The sequence below is a fragment of the Pseudopipra pipra genome, chromosome 4, assembly GCF_036250125.1.
Source record: "Pseudopipra pipra isolate bDixPip1 chromosome 4, bDixPip1.hap1, whole genome shotgun sequence".
NCBI lineage: Eukaryota > Metazoa > Chordata > Aves > Passeriformes > Pipridae > Pseudopipra > Pseudopipra pipra.
Window position 1 is genome coordinate 7,165,788 of NC_087552.1, and position 15,771 is coordinate 7,181,558.

Below are 15,771 nucleotides of genomic sequence, written 5' to 3' on the forward strand. Positions count from 1 at the left end.
TGCTTTTCACACAGCCTGATTCAAGGCACTCCATGGCAAGTGCCTGTGTTGGTTGATTAGCCTTCCTAGAATCCTCAAAATTTGTTAGGAGAAAGAGATTTCTACCACCCAGAGGACAATTCAGAGGAAGGATTTACTGAATTACTGAATTACTGAATGAATGAATGAATTACTCTCCTGAAGAGGCCTTCTCACCCTGCTGATACACAGGAAACCAACAGCATCCAACTTCCTACTTTATTGTATAAACAGAACAAAAAAATGGCAATGTCAGGAATAAAAACCAAATCAGGATAAGTATAGAAACCTGTAGTATGCTGAATGTAAAATGAGGCACTTAAAGCCAAAAATTAGAAACCTGAATATGCCTGCTTATGTGGTACCAATTTCTAGGCTTTCTCAAACTGTGCCTGTTGATATGTCAACAGGCATGTCTGGAACTGCTTGAGATTTCATAGTGCTGGAAAGACAGCACATGCCATACCTCATAGTCCACATACAGAAACTAGATGTTCTCTCTATTATAAGACACATTCTTTTCCTTTCATCTCTTTCCGTGTCAAGACGATTATTAATGATTTTAGTGGTTAAAACAATAGTTAAAAGGTCCATTCTCTTTTGAAAGTTGATGATACAAGCATAGGGACATTTTAAGCATTTAACAGTGTGAAAAATTAACACTGTGATTGCAATAGATGCTGCATAGCAATAGAAAGAAAAAACTAGTTCTCACCTGAGGCAATTGTACAATGTAATAAGATACAAAACCTGTTTTAGTTCAGAACAGCAGAAAAAGTTTAATCAGATTCAAGAAACTGGGGAATTGGTAATGTCGGCACCACGTCGATTCCATCACTGCAACACAGGTTTGAAGCTTCTAGTGGAACTAAGGAAAACAAAGATTATGTTAATAATTTTGTTAACTTTTTTTTTCTTTATTCCTAAGAGACATTAAAAAGGCACCAAGAAATAGTGTTAACAAAGTCAAGACAAATTGTGTTCATCTGGAGAGTTAGAGGTACGTTGAAACTGATGTCTTATCATTCCTTTTTTTTAATAAATATCCAACTACTAAAGAAATACAGACAGGTCTGAATGAGTGTCTAGAGATCAAAAAATGCATATATAACAATGCTGTTGTAAAGACTGCCCAATAATCACAGCCTACATTAATTCCAGAAAGCACACACAACTAATATTCCTTGGCTTCATTTTTAAGGCAGCATTTGGAAAGTTATGTGCACTAATCCTGTAACAGTAATGGGATTTGTGTTTCCAACACAAGCATAGCTTTGAAAATATAACCATAAGAGTCCCATGCAGCAGTCAAAGTAATGTCTGGCTTCTGAGAAAGAAGAACAACTTTGCAAAAATTTTGTCACCAAACTAAAAATACATCCTGTATCTCGGGGAATCCTCATATAAACATTCTTTTCCTGGCTGCAGGGATGTAAGATCACAAGGAAATGGAGGAGAAAGAGCGGTTACTGAAAGAACCTGAGTCTGCTTCTTAGCTGTCTGAAAATCCCCAGTGTCCCCATTTTCCCACAAAAGTGTTATCATAGAATGATTTGGTTTGGAAGGGACATTTAAAGGTCGTCTAGTCCAACAGTAGGGACATCTTCAACCAGATCAGGTTGCTCAAAGCCCCGTTCAGCCTGATCTTGAATGTTTCCAGGAGTGAGGCATCCACCACCTCCCTGTGAAATCTGTGCCACTGTAACACCATCCTTATCATGAGAAAATTCTTCCTTATATCTAGTCTGAATCTGTTCTCTTTTAGTGTAAAATTATTACCCCGTGTCCTGTTGCAACAGGTACTCCTAAAAAAAATTATAACCCCTGAGAGGTGAGTGGTCACTTTAAGTACTTCATGATTTAAATTGGTAAGGTAAAAATGCTAGTTTAGTCTCCTGTTGCCTGACAGAGCAAAGTAGTGTCTGTTCTCCTTCAATTCCTATTTACAGAGAGTAGGACCTTTGGAAATTTTCAGAATTGGCATTTTTCCTCTTCTCCCTAGAACAAGAGTTGTATGTAAATCTTACATGTGAATAGGAAGTTAAGTGAAATTCAGTAATTCATATAGGGAAGTAGCAAATGCAATCTGAAAAGTTTCAGCCTGGGTATTTTTATTCAAAATTCCTGTTGACTTCAGAAGAATGAAAGATGTGGGTCTTTTTCACAACAGAAAAACAATCCTATGTGTTAAATATCTGTTGGAATGAATGGATGTTGCTGGCTTTTTGTATCATACTGAAAGTTGTCAATTTCTGAGGATATTGGTATCCACTCTTGTGGTTGAGAGCGGGGTTACTGGTCATTATTATTTGTGACACCTATTTTAAATAAGGACATAATTAAAAACTCTGTCCAGGATAGCAGTATCTAAAGATTGTAGTCACATACATCAACACTGTTGTGAGTCTGAATAAACCTGCAATAATATTGTTGGGTTTAGGATTAGGGGTAAGGGTAGGGGCAGGGTTAGGGATTAGAGTTAGGGGGTAGGGGTAGGGATAGGGATTAGGGTTAGGGTTAGGGGTTAGGTTTGGGTTTTTTTTATTCCACTGTACAAATCTCGTATTTGATTTTGAACATGTACTTCAGGACTTTTGAGGGAATAGAGATTTGGCATTGTGTATTCCTATGGAAATCTCACCATTAAAGTTCATCCTAACTTTCAAAAACACTACAGATATACTCCCAGATACAATGTATCTGCTTGCCTATATGTATGACGTGTAAGTCATGAGAATAAAACATGACTTATTCCAAACGTTAAGGGTTTTCTCTTTTACAGGTCTGACATCATTTTGCCACTAGTATATGTAATTGCAAATTTTCAGGTGACATGGCTTATTTCAATAAAAATGCCAGATATCAATTTCTAAGGGATACAATTTCATATACTTCTTCATAACAGCTAATTTTACCACACAGTGGTTGGTGTTGTTTCTGTTACCAACAAATACTTGTCAAATGAGGAAGCTCTGTGCTTTCACCTTATGATTTTTCTTTTGTGAAAAGTTTTACGATCCATCCTGGATATTTCTTCTAATAATATTTCACAGGAAGCAGTGAAGAGCTGCACTCCCTTGAAAAGGAAATCTGTGTATCAAAGAGACTGTTCCTTGGTACATCTGTAGAAGTGTCTACACTTCTCTGAGGCATACTCTATCATGTAGTAAGGAGGTAGTAGATTTCTCCTCATTCTTCAACTGGAGGCTGACTGAATTATGATCATGATGCCTTCTACTTCCTTTTATTGGTGACTTGCAGTCTGTGGTCAAGTCTCTGCTCTCTGAGGTTGCAGAGATCACGCCTGTTGCGAGCCCTTCTGCATTGTGCAAAGGCAGATGTCTTGGGTATCCCCCAGTTTTTGAGTTACGTGGGATCATTGCAATATGATTTTGCATGTCTATAATGCTTTTAAAATCCTTGTTAAAAAACCCCAGCCTCTGGCTGTTTCAACGTGACCATCTCCTGCCTTTGCCCATCAAAAATTTCTTTTGGTCCAAGGTACTTTATGTCAATAAAGATTGCTTAAATAGCCTTTGCATAGCACAGCATGAGTTTCTCAGGGGGGCTATAGGTATGGGAAGGATGAAGCAGAAATCCTGAAAGAAGGAAGCTGAGAGTTCTGCAATGGCTGGAAATAGATATGAACAGCAGTTTGATAAAACAGCTTAAAATAGAGTTAGTTTTCTTACCACACCCACAAAACCCCCACATCTTTGGTATGATTGGACATATAGAGTCCACTACTGAGGGTCCTGATCTCTAGAGCAGGTCTCCACATACTGAGGCTCTGATCTCAGAGCACCCATAAAAGAGCAATGAATTTAGAACTCCTTTCTTGTGTGGAGGTCTTGCTGTCTCTGACAAACAGTTTGTGAGAGAATCACGGATGGTTTTGTGTATGCTTTCCCCCAGTTTTCTCCCCTCACCCCTGGAGCATTACTGTGTGGTTAGTCACATCCAGTGTCAATATATTCTGGTCAGATACTTGGAATGCTGCACTGCTGGAGTTACATTTGCTCACAAAACAATAGTCCTCCTCTCATATGTTTGCACAAACGTAAATAGAATTAGCTTGTATATCATCCTGTTTAGTGTGGGGCATCAAAAAGGGAAGATCTATCCAGCTTGGTGTTTCAGACACCTTTCTGTTTGGTATATTAGATGGGATTTTTTAAAGATTCAGGAAAAGCTTTTTCTATTCAAATGTCTTCAATTTTTCCTTAACAGTCTGAATTCTGGAATGCTTAGTTAATTGTAGGTCTGTTATTTTCACTGTCAGGTAATAGCTGTCAACATCTTTAATAGACTACCTGAAATAAGCAGCATTTTAGACATGTTGGTGGTTTTCAGCATTAAATTACATTTTGTATGATTCTAACAGCAGAACCCAAACTTCCCGAATTATGCCAAGAAGGAGGAATCTGCTACTTGTTTTGTAATCCATGTGAAAGACATGATTTAGAAGATAAATGTCCATTCCCACTGATTAGAGCAAAAAACTTTCTAACTTTTGTGAGTTCTGCCTCTTGGGTAACTGTTTAAGATTATATTGAAGTTACTTACAATCTAAGCTAAATATCCTGAGCCCATGGAATAACTTTCTCTTGTAACTGGTAGATAAGAAATTTTATAGTTTAAAAAAAAAGAAGCAGGAGAAAATATTTTCTCTGCTTCTAGAAGACCAACAATGAATCCTTCCCAGCAATCTCTTCAGTAATGTGTAAAATTTTAGTAGAAATAGATTTTCTTAAAAGATGTAGCAGCTCATTTTCTGTTCCTTTTGGTTGTGAGAGTCTTTTTCTGTCAATCATAACTTTCAGAATTGGATGTTCTACACTGAGATTCTTTTCTTGGCGACTAACCTGTTTTCTTGCATTAGGCCAGAATGGTACAACTAAGCATATGAACTTGGGAGATAGTCAAGTATTTCCAGTTAAGAAATACAGATTCTGAAATGCAGATATGCCAAAGGCCATATTTTCTTTTGGCTGAAGTGCTTAAGCACAGGGTAGGCTTAGATTTATAATTTAGATTAACAGGTAGCATGCAATACTATTTTACTTTGTAAAAGCTTGTCATGTGAAAGGTATGGGGAGGGATTCACCTGACTTTGGATTTGCATATGAAAACCTGGTACTAAATAATAATCAATGTAATACAGAGTAGTATGGCTCTGTATGAATATATGAATCTCCAATTTAAAGCCATGAGAAATTTTATTTCTTAATATCCCACATAATGGAATGAGTTTAAAATCCCAAATAAGAACATTGTAATTCAAATATTTTGCAGGTACCAAAACCAGATGAACTCCTACAGGATTAAGATTTTATTTTCTTGCAACTATAAAATGTAGTCTAAAGATGAAAGAAGAATGCTTATTTTCCCCAGGAAGCAGTTTCCCTTCTGTTTTTCCTTGAAGCATTAATTTTCCTCTCAGCAGAAAAAAAAATGGCCACAGAAAATAAACTGTTATTTTGCCCTTTGCATTGTGTCTTGGATGAAGAAGCTTTGTGATTTCTTTAAGGTCTTAGCTTTAACTACTGGGCCATAGCATCAGAGATTGATTGCTGCTATTGTGTGCCACTAAGGGATATTGTATATTCAGAGGTCTGAATCATTACTAGGTTTTGTAGTACCCCAAAAAATCTTTTGGTATTTCTTTTCAGGCAATGTGAAGGAGCTTTCATTTTGCTTTTCTCATTATCATAGGGATCCTGCTATGATTTGTACAGCTTACCTATGTCAAGAATGTAATTTTAGAAGCTTGTGTAAATTATCTGTTATTCACTAAACTGTAATGGGCTACATACCCATGAGATTATGAATTTATACTAGTTTATGATTAATTTAAATTATTGATAGAAATGCTGTTTACTGACAATGACAAGCATAGTATGAAATAATTTTGCTAACATCATCTGATTTTTGCAGTAACAAACATTTTCTGATTTTCACATGATAGGGCAAGAACCTGATCTATAGAAATGACATCTTGTTTGTATTTCTTCCAAGATGATAAGAACTTCCATTACAAAAGGGTTACAGTTAACAAACTTACAACCCTGAAGGTATTTTAGTTTGTTAGTCACAATGTAGTTACTTCATTATTAGCAGCAACAAAAATTTTCCCATTGTCTACTAAAGTACCTTGCTAGGGATCTAGAATGACCCTTCTTAGGTATTTGGGAATGTTCCAGTCTCTAACCAACTTCTGTCCCTGGTGTATATGACGTATGTGATTTGTGTTAGCAAATATAGTGGTATCTATAATAAAATAAATTTTAAAGTGTATAATTGAGTGAATAGTTAGCTTTATCCATCCAAGTAAACTTTACAGAAATTAACATTAAAAAATTATGGTCAAACTGGATTGAAATAAATGTAAATATTACTTTTTCTCAACTTTGTATATAGTTTATTCAGCAAGTTTTATTAAGCTCACTGGAATGAGAAATGAGCTGTGAGCCCTCACAGAATTAACTAGGCATGTTTGTTTCTGTTATTGATGGCAACAGATAATGGAGTAGGAGACCCTGATAACAGAAGAGCTTTCATAAAAAGATCATAGTGCAAATAGAGATGTAAGTACAGCATCATGTTATGGCCTCAAACCCTTTATTTAACCCAGAAAGAGCTTGAGTACTTCCAGACCATGCTCTCCATGAGGACTAGCTCAAAGTTCACAATGGATATTTTGATTTCCTGAATTTTCAGGGTCCCAGCTCAAAACTTCTATCAGGGAGAATAGCTGCCTGCAGAGGCCCTGTCCTACCCTTCAGAGAATTTGTCCCCTTCCAATTTAATTAATCCCAGGAACCTGTTCACTAAACCACAACCTGCTCTCAGCCACACTGAACCTCATTTCAGGATGCTTTATTTAGAAGCTACTTCTAACCTACCCTAGACTTTTCCCTAAATCTACAGCCTTTCTCAGAGAATACTCCCAGCTCAACACAGCTGGGAGTTTAGGGTTTAGAAAGATCTAAACCCTAATGGCCCAGCTCCTGCTGTGCCTTGTGTTACTGGTTGGCTTCAGAGGCCGCTCAACTCACACTCCTTCCTTTCCTCCCTCTATGATTAGTGTAGTGGCTGGGTTTGTTTAATGTTTTGTAGAGGAGAGGCTTGGTCTTAGTTGTTTTTTCAGAATCCCTGAGGTACTCAATGGGACCTCTAAAGGATGAATTATGGAGGTAAGAGTCTTCCCTGAACAAGTTAAAAAATCAGTGTAAGATGGTTCAATGCAAAACAGTGCCATGTGAAGTCTTTTTTAATTCAGATGGTGGTAAATTATTTTATGTATGAAAGTAACTTGTTACATGAAAGCAACGTGTTACGTGATTGGCCTCTTTCAAAAGGAGAACTAGAGTAGTATTTATACCTACCTGTTACTGTGCTTCTTTTAGATCTCAGTATTGTTACAGTGATGGTGAAATGTAGGCAAAATGAATAAAATTGTTTTCCAAAAGATGTGTTTGTAAGTATATGACAAGAAGTTGTTCTTTAATGGCTTGTATCCACAAAAGATAGAAGGATTTTAGTGCTAGTTACACATGCTTTTTAAAGCTGTTCAGAAGTCCCTTGTTGAAGTTAGTTGCGATTTTGCATATAAATGTTCAACTATTTTATGCTAATATTGCTCGTATACATGGAACATATTCTTCCTAAATTTATAATACTTTTATTTTACATCTTTCTTAATTTTCAACTGAATTAGAAGATTTTATTATTAAAAATATTTATTTTAAAAATGTAGTCCCTTTTAATTCTTTTATTCAAATGACTCTAATATTGAGGAATCTTCGAAATTCCTTTGTAGTTAAAACTCAAAGTATATAACTTTAAGAAAATTGTTTTTTATGTTGGTGGCTATTTTATCCTACTATTTTTCATAGGTAAAAATAGCTTCTTCAGTCATACTGAGTATTGGTCAAACTGTATCAGCCCTGAGAGAAAATAGGTCTCTCCGAGCATCTCTTTTCTGTTCCTACAAGTTTTCCTCTAAATTGTAGTGAAAATATCACTATATAGTCTACTCTACAAGCAGCAAAATTGATATTGTAAGAGCAAGCTATTTGTCAGGGAACACTAGCAGAGTCTGAAATCCAAAGCAGGGTTAATGTTATAGAGTTTCAAGCCATTTTATAAGAATATATTCATTGGATCTTGACTTGTAGTTTAGCTGTAACAAGAGTATTGTATGCAATCTGGCAGAGCGTAAATCTCCTGGACTCCAGTTATGGCATAATTTAATTCTGAGTCGTGTTTTCTAACGTAACAGCTTCTAAAACTGCATGTGCAGTTTAGTTGAGTGACGAGGTGCAAGGACTTCTACCTACAAATGAATTTTAGGGATCTTTACTATATTCACTGGAGAGAGTTTAAAATATACACTGACTTTTTAAAAAGAGCTTGATATTTTTTTCTGATATATAGTAGAAGTTCTGGTCTGCTTATGAGATAATTTCAGAATCTTCACCTTTCAATTTCAATATGTTAATGAATTCTAGAGAATGAAGGTACTTGAAGAGGTTAAAGAAGGCCAATGCACTGTACTTGCCTACCTCACGTGGTGAAGAATGAAGAGAATTGCATTAAACAAACTGTGTTATAGGTGGGACAAGTAAAGGGACAGTCTGTGGTGTTCTATAAAAGCTCACTGACAAAACCTTATGATTTGTCATGAAATTTCCATTTATCTGTTTAGCCATGGAAACCTGCAGTTAATGCTGTTGAGATGCTAATGAAGTTGATGGGAAGGAACCCTTTAAAAGTAAGTTCAGATGAAACAAAAATCCCTTCCATTTGCAACAAGTGAATTGCATAGGGCTTGAAAATGAAAGAGTTATGTAAATATTTTTCTCTTAATTTAGAATAATTTTTTTTCTCTTTTAAAAGCTTCAGGATTTCAGTTGTAACCTTCTGTGACAACTGCCCTTAATGTATAAACAGATTTAACTGTGCGTTGCATCTGTACTTGCAGTAATATTCTCCCTTATTCAGTTGTAATCTAGAATATATAATCTAGAATCTGCTGCTGGTAGTGTGCTTTGGGCTAATTCAGACTCTTCTCAACTTCCAGGGAACTTGGATTCAGATGTAGAAGGACTGTAGATGAGGGGACCAAAGGATGTCTTTTTGGGCATGGTGTCCATGGGCATGGTGAGATGATAAAGTTTATATATTGTCAGAAAAATTAATGTGAAAGTCCTCACCAATTTGGTAGCCGAAGCAAAAACCCTGTCATACCTAGCATTGTAGCTATGGAAAATATGCATCACTGCTTTCAAGGTCATGTCTTCCATGAGAGCATTACAGTGTTTCCAACGTGTTTCCAGACTTTCAGTCTGACGTCTGTGAGGCAATACGCTTTTGAATGCAGATGCACCTTCCTTAAAGTCAGTAATGAATCTGTCTTTTGTTTCCCATCTTTTATAAGGGTGAAAAGTCCAGATGTGGACCCAACTGCCACTAAAATCCTAGAGGGAGGGTTTTTTTTTCTTAAAATTAAATGGAGAATTGGCAGTGGTGTTAGAAATTATTTGGCAATTCACATATCAAGTTGTCTAAGTGATGATTGCCTTTTAACCTGAAGTTCTGTGAGAAAGATAGCTCTTGAGTTTTAGTTAAAAGAAGGTTTGGAGATACATAACTGAAAGTTAAAAGACAATGAAGGATAGCTGGGAATGCTGGATAGCATAATCGTAGTGAAATGTAGGACTGGACTAATTTATTTAAAGTGTTTCTACTAATGAAACCCTGGCAAAATCACCCTAATCTTGTAATTCAGGGTTGCTCACTCTGCATAGTATTTACTCTTCTTTTAAAGGCTGTGTATATTTCATGTGCTAGTGATAACATAATAAGGCCACATGGAAATCCTATAAAGATTGGAGGGAAAAAAATCCCTCTCATGAGAAGAAAAACAGATGCAAAGCTATAACCTTGCACCTGGAAGTCTTTCACATGGAAGTTCTCTGTGTTTCCAACCACCCCATAAGGACAGAAACAACACAAGCAGCTGATAATGTGATTGTGAGGAATGTGCTGACCATGGTGATGACAGGGTGATATATTTACCCTCAAGAGCACAAGTGCACCTGTGAAATATTAGACTGTGCTTTTTTACTACAAGATTAGTTTAGAAATATTTAAGAGTAAGCTACAAGATGGAAGGAGAGGGCAGTTAAAAGAGGCTGGGAAGAGGTAAGTGATAGACATTTGGGAAAAGCAGAGTGTGCTCTCAGAGCAATTTATCACAGAGCTTTGGAAGCTTATTCCACTCTCACTAAGAACAGATCCTTTGGAAGGAAATGTCTATCAATGCAGCTAATTAAATACACTAGAATTAGTAAACTAGGAGAGAAAATTCCTAGCTTATGTTAAAAATATAAAATTTAACATGCAATTAGTGATGCATACTTGAGAAAATAAAAGGGATGTTTCAGATGCCTGACTGGGTTGCACTGACTGTGTATTTCTAATTTATGTTTTAGGTTAACACACCAAATGGTGCAGAAAACATTACATGCGTGGAGAGCATCAAAACTGAAATTACTGTTGGTGTGGTATCCTCTGGGTTTCCTGAATTCTTAGAATTTTATCTTTAGTACTCACAAATAAATAATGGTTGTGATTATATTTAAAGAAAATTCTGCATGCTAGTATTGCTGTTTCCAAATGATCCTTTTCCATTTTGGAGTTCTCCTGTGGGAGGAAAGAGAAAAGATGTACTTGTGGATTGGTTTCTTGTTTGGAGTTTTCATTTGTTTTTCTTTTTTTGTACTGTTTAATGTAGCCTTATGGAAAACTTAGCAAACCTTAAGCTGGCTTGTAAGGGACACATGTGGATCATGATGTTTTGAAGGGAAGATTCTTCCTGGTTAGCTGCTGTTGTGTCTGGGAGATGTGGAAATACATTGGTCACTTTACCTACTTCAAACTGGATGAAAATGTGTTATCTTATACCAAGGCTGATAAAAAGAATATAATGCCATCTGTATAAAATAGGGAGTGTGTTTTTTGGAGGCTTGTGAACAGATGCTAGCTGACATGTTTTAGCCAAAAACTATGACATTAATGATAAGGTTTCCTGGGAAAAACACTTCTGTGAGTATTTGACGAAAGCAGTTCTGAGCTTAAAATTTCTTTGCAGTCAGTTGAATGAGGACTGATTTGGCCTGTCACCGAGGAGAAGTAGATTCTTCACTGGCAACACCTGAAAGGAAAGGCAAGTGCTGAATAGAGAGTTTAGTGCTGAAGCAAATAGCTATCAGGAGCTCAAAGCCAGGTTTCTCAGTGTGAAGGAAAAGATACCAGGAAGCAGAAACAGTAAGATACCTAGATGCAGAATACATTTTTGGAGATGATAGATGAAATTTTCGAACTCTTTCTGTTGGAATCAAGCTTAGGAAGAGAAAAATGCAGAGAAAACAAATTAATATTTTGGCAGTCTGTCCAACGTTACTTTGCTATTGAAGAGGAGGAAATCAATACTAATATATTTAGGAGTACATTATGCTGAATTATGCTGACCTCATTAAATACATCACTAACAAATGACTACAGTAAATCAGTAGCAGGACAAAATTGGAATCCTAGTCTGCTGAGGTTTCCTTTAATGGCAAAGACATGAAGGAGCTCCTTCAGGACAGGGCTCAGTGAAGTTTAGAGGAAGATTAGCTGCTGTCTGCTGAAGAAAGGGAAATAAACTAATTGAAATCTCGGTGTACCAGGAGCTTAGTAAATGTCAGGCTTCCTAAGCAGTCCTCAGAAATGTCCTAAAATGGGTCTGGTCACACTCTTCAGAATAATGGAGGGGAAACTTGGTGAAAAGGCTTTCTGAGACTCATTGGCCTTGTGCTTCAGGGTATGGGATAGTCGGGCTCCAAGTAATGCCTGGGGACACTGGAAACCACTGCTTTGCTGAAAGCTGCCTGACTCAGAGGAATACCATGAATATGTTTAAAAGGAGGAAATCAAGTATAAAGGTATAAGGGAATAGTACAACTAAGAGTTCTAAATCAAATGAAAAAGGAAGTTTTGCATAGTTGATACTTGATTCTTGTGTTTATTAATTTAAAACTGTACTAAGTGGATGTGGATGGTCTTCAGAAATGGGATAATATCCCTGATACAGGAATGTAATGGTTCCAAGTATAACAAACCAGAGGAATCTGGGCTTAGATTAGAAAGAAACACTTACTGATGTGTTCAGTAAAGAGAGGAGATTCTAAAGAGAGGAGATTAAGACCAGAAACTCTAGAAAAGGATTTTTTACTCTCTTGAAGAAGAACTATGTTCAACACCTGAGAAGGGTCTGTGAAATCATGTGTCACCACTGCCTGACTTCTACCGTTGTTTCTGCAGCAGTGCCCAGCTATAGTGAGAGTCTGGTTCATTTACTTTGGTTAATTAGGCATGTGCTGCTTTCATACTACATACCACTTTCACACAACTTGTAGTTTTCTTTATTATTTAGTGGTTTGGTGGTTTGGGTGGGGTTTTTTTGGGCTTTTTGTTGGCTGTTTTTTTTTTTTAATGGTGTTTGAAGTTGAGGCATCTGAAAAAGTCAGTTTGCCAGCCTGGAATAAGATTTCCACTGGGATGACAACCAAGTGGTAATCTTTGAGGTTTCTGTGAGCTGAGGGGGAAACTGCAAGTATTTGCAGGACAGTCAGTCTGCAATGTCTTGAGTATTTTTATTGAGGGGAATTCAGCTCCTCAGAGTAAGGAATTCAACAGTTGGCTGTTTTTGCTGAATAGGGCCCAGTGAGGTTCCTTGAGTTACTAGGTCAGACTCATTTGACAAGGTTCTCAGTTTCTCCTAAAGTAAATACAATTTGAAAAATTTGAAATGCAGTATGATGTATAATAATCAAACAGGTGGAACCTATTTGAAAGGTAATATGTGGTAATAAAGATGTATGTGATAATAAACTAAACATTACAAGCCTTGTTTCTTTAGGAAAGGAGAGTAAGAGTGTAATCTCTTGGTGTTCATCCATCCCCTAACAACTTTTGATGCCATTCATTAATTTCAACAGAAGCTGACAATGGAGATCAATCTTTAAGCTACTTGTTTTCTGTGAGCTTCATGAAAATACATTCCATCTCTCCTTCCCACCTATCTATCAGTGTTCTCATTAGGAAAGCGAGTGTCAGCTCAACCCTCATCAGTTACCAGATTATCTGTAGGTGGCAGCAATGGTATGAAGTGCCCTGATTTCTTCTGTCAGTTCAGTGCTTTTGTAGACCTGGCAGAATCCAGTGTGAAAGCTAAAGCTGTAGGAAAGCAGTCTTTTTTAATTCTGCTGTCCGTATTTCAAAGCAGTTTCACTTCAGGCACTAGTATGAAGAAACCATAAAGGTGATTAATATTTTGTAATGAAACTATTGGCACCTAATAAGCTATCCACTTCTGTAGACTCATTACTAAAAATATTTAAGAACTTGAAGGTAAATGTAACATTCAGTTTTAAATACATGCATTTGGATACTAGATCCTTTGTCTAAATGAATTCATTGGTATTGACTGATCAATTGCCTTCCAAGGAAATAATCAAGGAGTAATCTTGTTGAAGACAAATGGACTACTTAGCCTGACTCAAATGTCAAAGGGCCAAATCTTGTTTTGAGAGTGGAGAATAACCTTGTGGTTACATTGGGACTGTTAAAATGAGAGAGGTGAGAGGGACTCATTCCAAAAAGGAAGTGAGTTTTTGCTAGGTCTCTAAGTCAGAGGAGCCTGCAGCTGGCTGGTCCAGCAGCTTGGCTTTAATAGACAGTGTAGAAGGGAAACTGTGCAGATGAGGAGGGAGAATCAGGCCTATTTTGGTATCACGCAACAAGGAAAAATAATGTCACTTGAGCTATAGCTTATAATTGATTCCTGATGTTGTTAGTTTTTAAAAAGAAAATGTTGTAAAATTTTTTTGGCAAATGTGGGAATTAACTATATGGATAATTCCTAATAATGGCCGTGAATCATCTTTGAAAAGGGTATTGCAAACTTTAATGTGTCTGAGTATTTCCTAATGGTCAGCTAAAAGCTTATGATATTTAGATGCATACAGCATTTGGAAAATGTGTTGCTTCACATTATACTAACTCTTTTAAAAAAACTAGATCTGACTGCCATTTCTCTTCTGGATTATCTTAATTTCCATTTAAAGTACCAGATATAAAAGATGGTATTGTAAGCATTGGGCCCCAGATCTTCAAAGACTTTTTTTTTTTAATTTAAAAATTTATACTGTTATAAATAGCAATAAACATTCTTAATGTCTCATTTATTGACTTACCTAAACTTCAGATAGTAATTATAATTATGTTCAAACATACAGAAAACAGTGGAAAGAATGATTTGTGAAACATCAGCACTATTTACTCTTCCACTCTCTGAAGTTACGTTGTACCATTTTTTAAAAACTGTTTTGAACAGTGGTCTGAAATTTACTCGACTGAGTATATGACCAGCAGCTAAGGAGAGTATGCTCTAGAATGGGAAGCTCCTGAATCCTGGGAGTGTTTGATTCTGGCAATAAGAGTGACCTGGAACCTCTCTGTGAATAAAAAGGACTCCAAAATAAAACCTTTCAGTCCTCCTGATAATGAAGGTGGTGCATGGCTTCTGCAGTCAGATTTACTGTTTGCCTACAACTCACTGTGTGTTTTCTGTTGCTCACTTTATGTTGGGGGTAGAATATTGACAAGGACCACTACATTAAGCATCTGCAGCTAAACTTCTGAATACCCAGGATATTATTCTCTACAAACCTTAAAATACTACTTCAGAACTAGAGCAATAGAATAAATAGGTTTTCAACATGCATACAGTGGCAGCTGAAGTTGGCTAAGTTTCTCCCTTACTCCTAACTTTGTTTGCCTTTTGCTGAGTAAAATCTACTGGGACAGACTGATCCCTTTTATAGGGGCAGACTGCAAATTCTTCTGCTAAAACAAAAATGTCTCCCAAATGGTTGAAAAAAGTCTTTTAAGTTGTCTTTTGAGTTATAAAAACCTAGAGTGTGTTTTATGGCAATTTCATTTCAAATTAACTCGCCTTTTTTTTGGTGTCATTTTGGTGTCATTTTTTGGTGTCAATAACTTTTGCATTTATCAAGGTTTTATGTTTGTTGAAGAATGGGCTGTGGCTTAATGGTACATAATTCTGTATATTTGAAGAAATGTCTGTGACAAACCAGCTGGAGCTTATGGATTGGTTCTTCAGTGACTCATCCTGGTTGGAGAAATTTCTGCATATGTTCTGATGCTACAGGTAATCTCCTCACCCTGATATACCAAACTTTATTTTTAAGGTCAGGCACCTTTGCTTCTCAGAGCAAGCCCACAGTAGTGTCTTTGAGTATATGTTGTCTATTAAGTGAGATGAGGAAGTCACTTAGTTTTTCTTCCATTTGGAGGTTAAAATGGAGGGCTTGTCTAAAAACAGATTATGGTAAATTGGAGGTTTATTTGAACAGTATGTCAACATTACTAACTTGAAAATATATACTAAATTGATAGGTTTCCTTCAATTCCTCATCTTGAAAGCTGTTCTCAACAAATAAGCAAACGGTTCAAAAGTGATTTAATCTGCCTGCTAATGAGAAAGTCAGATGAAAGCACACAGCACTTTTGTTATAATGAGTGCTAGATAAACTATGTCATGTATTTGGCCCACACTGCTTCTCCCTGTTCAGAAGTAATAACAAATTGAAAAAAATTGTGCATGTCCGGGTTCTAGGG

General features: G+C 36.5%; 1 long non-coding RNA gene across 1 annotated transcript; it reads left to right on the top strand.

Moving 5' to 3' along the window:
• The first annotated feature begins 7,860 nt into the window (after nucleotides 1-7,860).
• LOC135412717 (uncharacterized) lies at nucleotides 7,861-10,688 on the top strand. The gene is made up of 3 exons (XR_010429909.1): nucleotides 7,861-8,794; nucleotides 9,104-9,183; nucleotides 10,518-10,688. It is a non-coding gene; the product is annotated as an uncharacterized LOC135412717 (long non-coding RNA).
• Nucleotides 10,689-15,771: the final 5,083 nt, after the last annotated feature.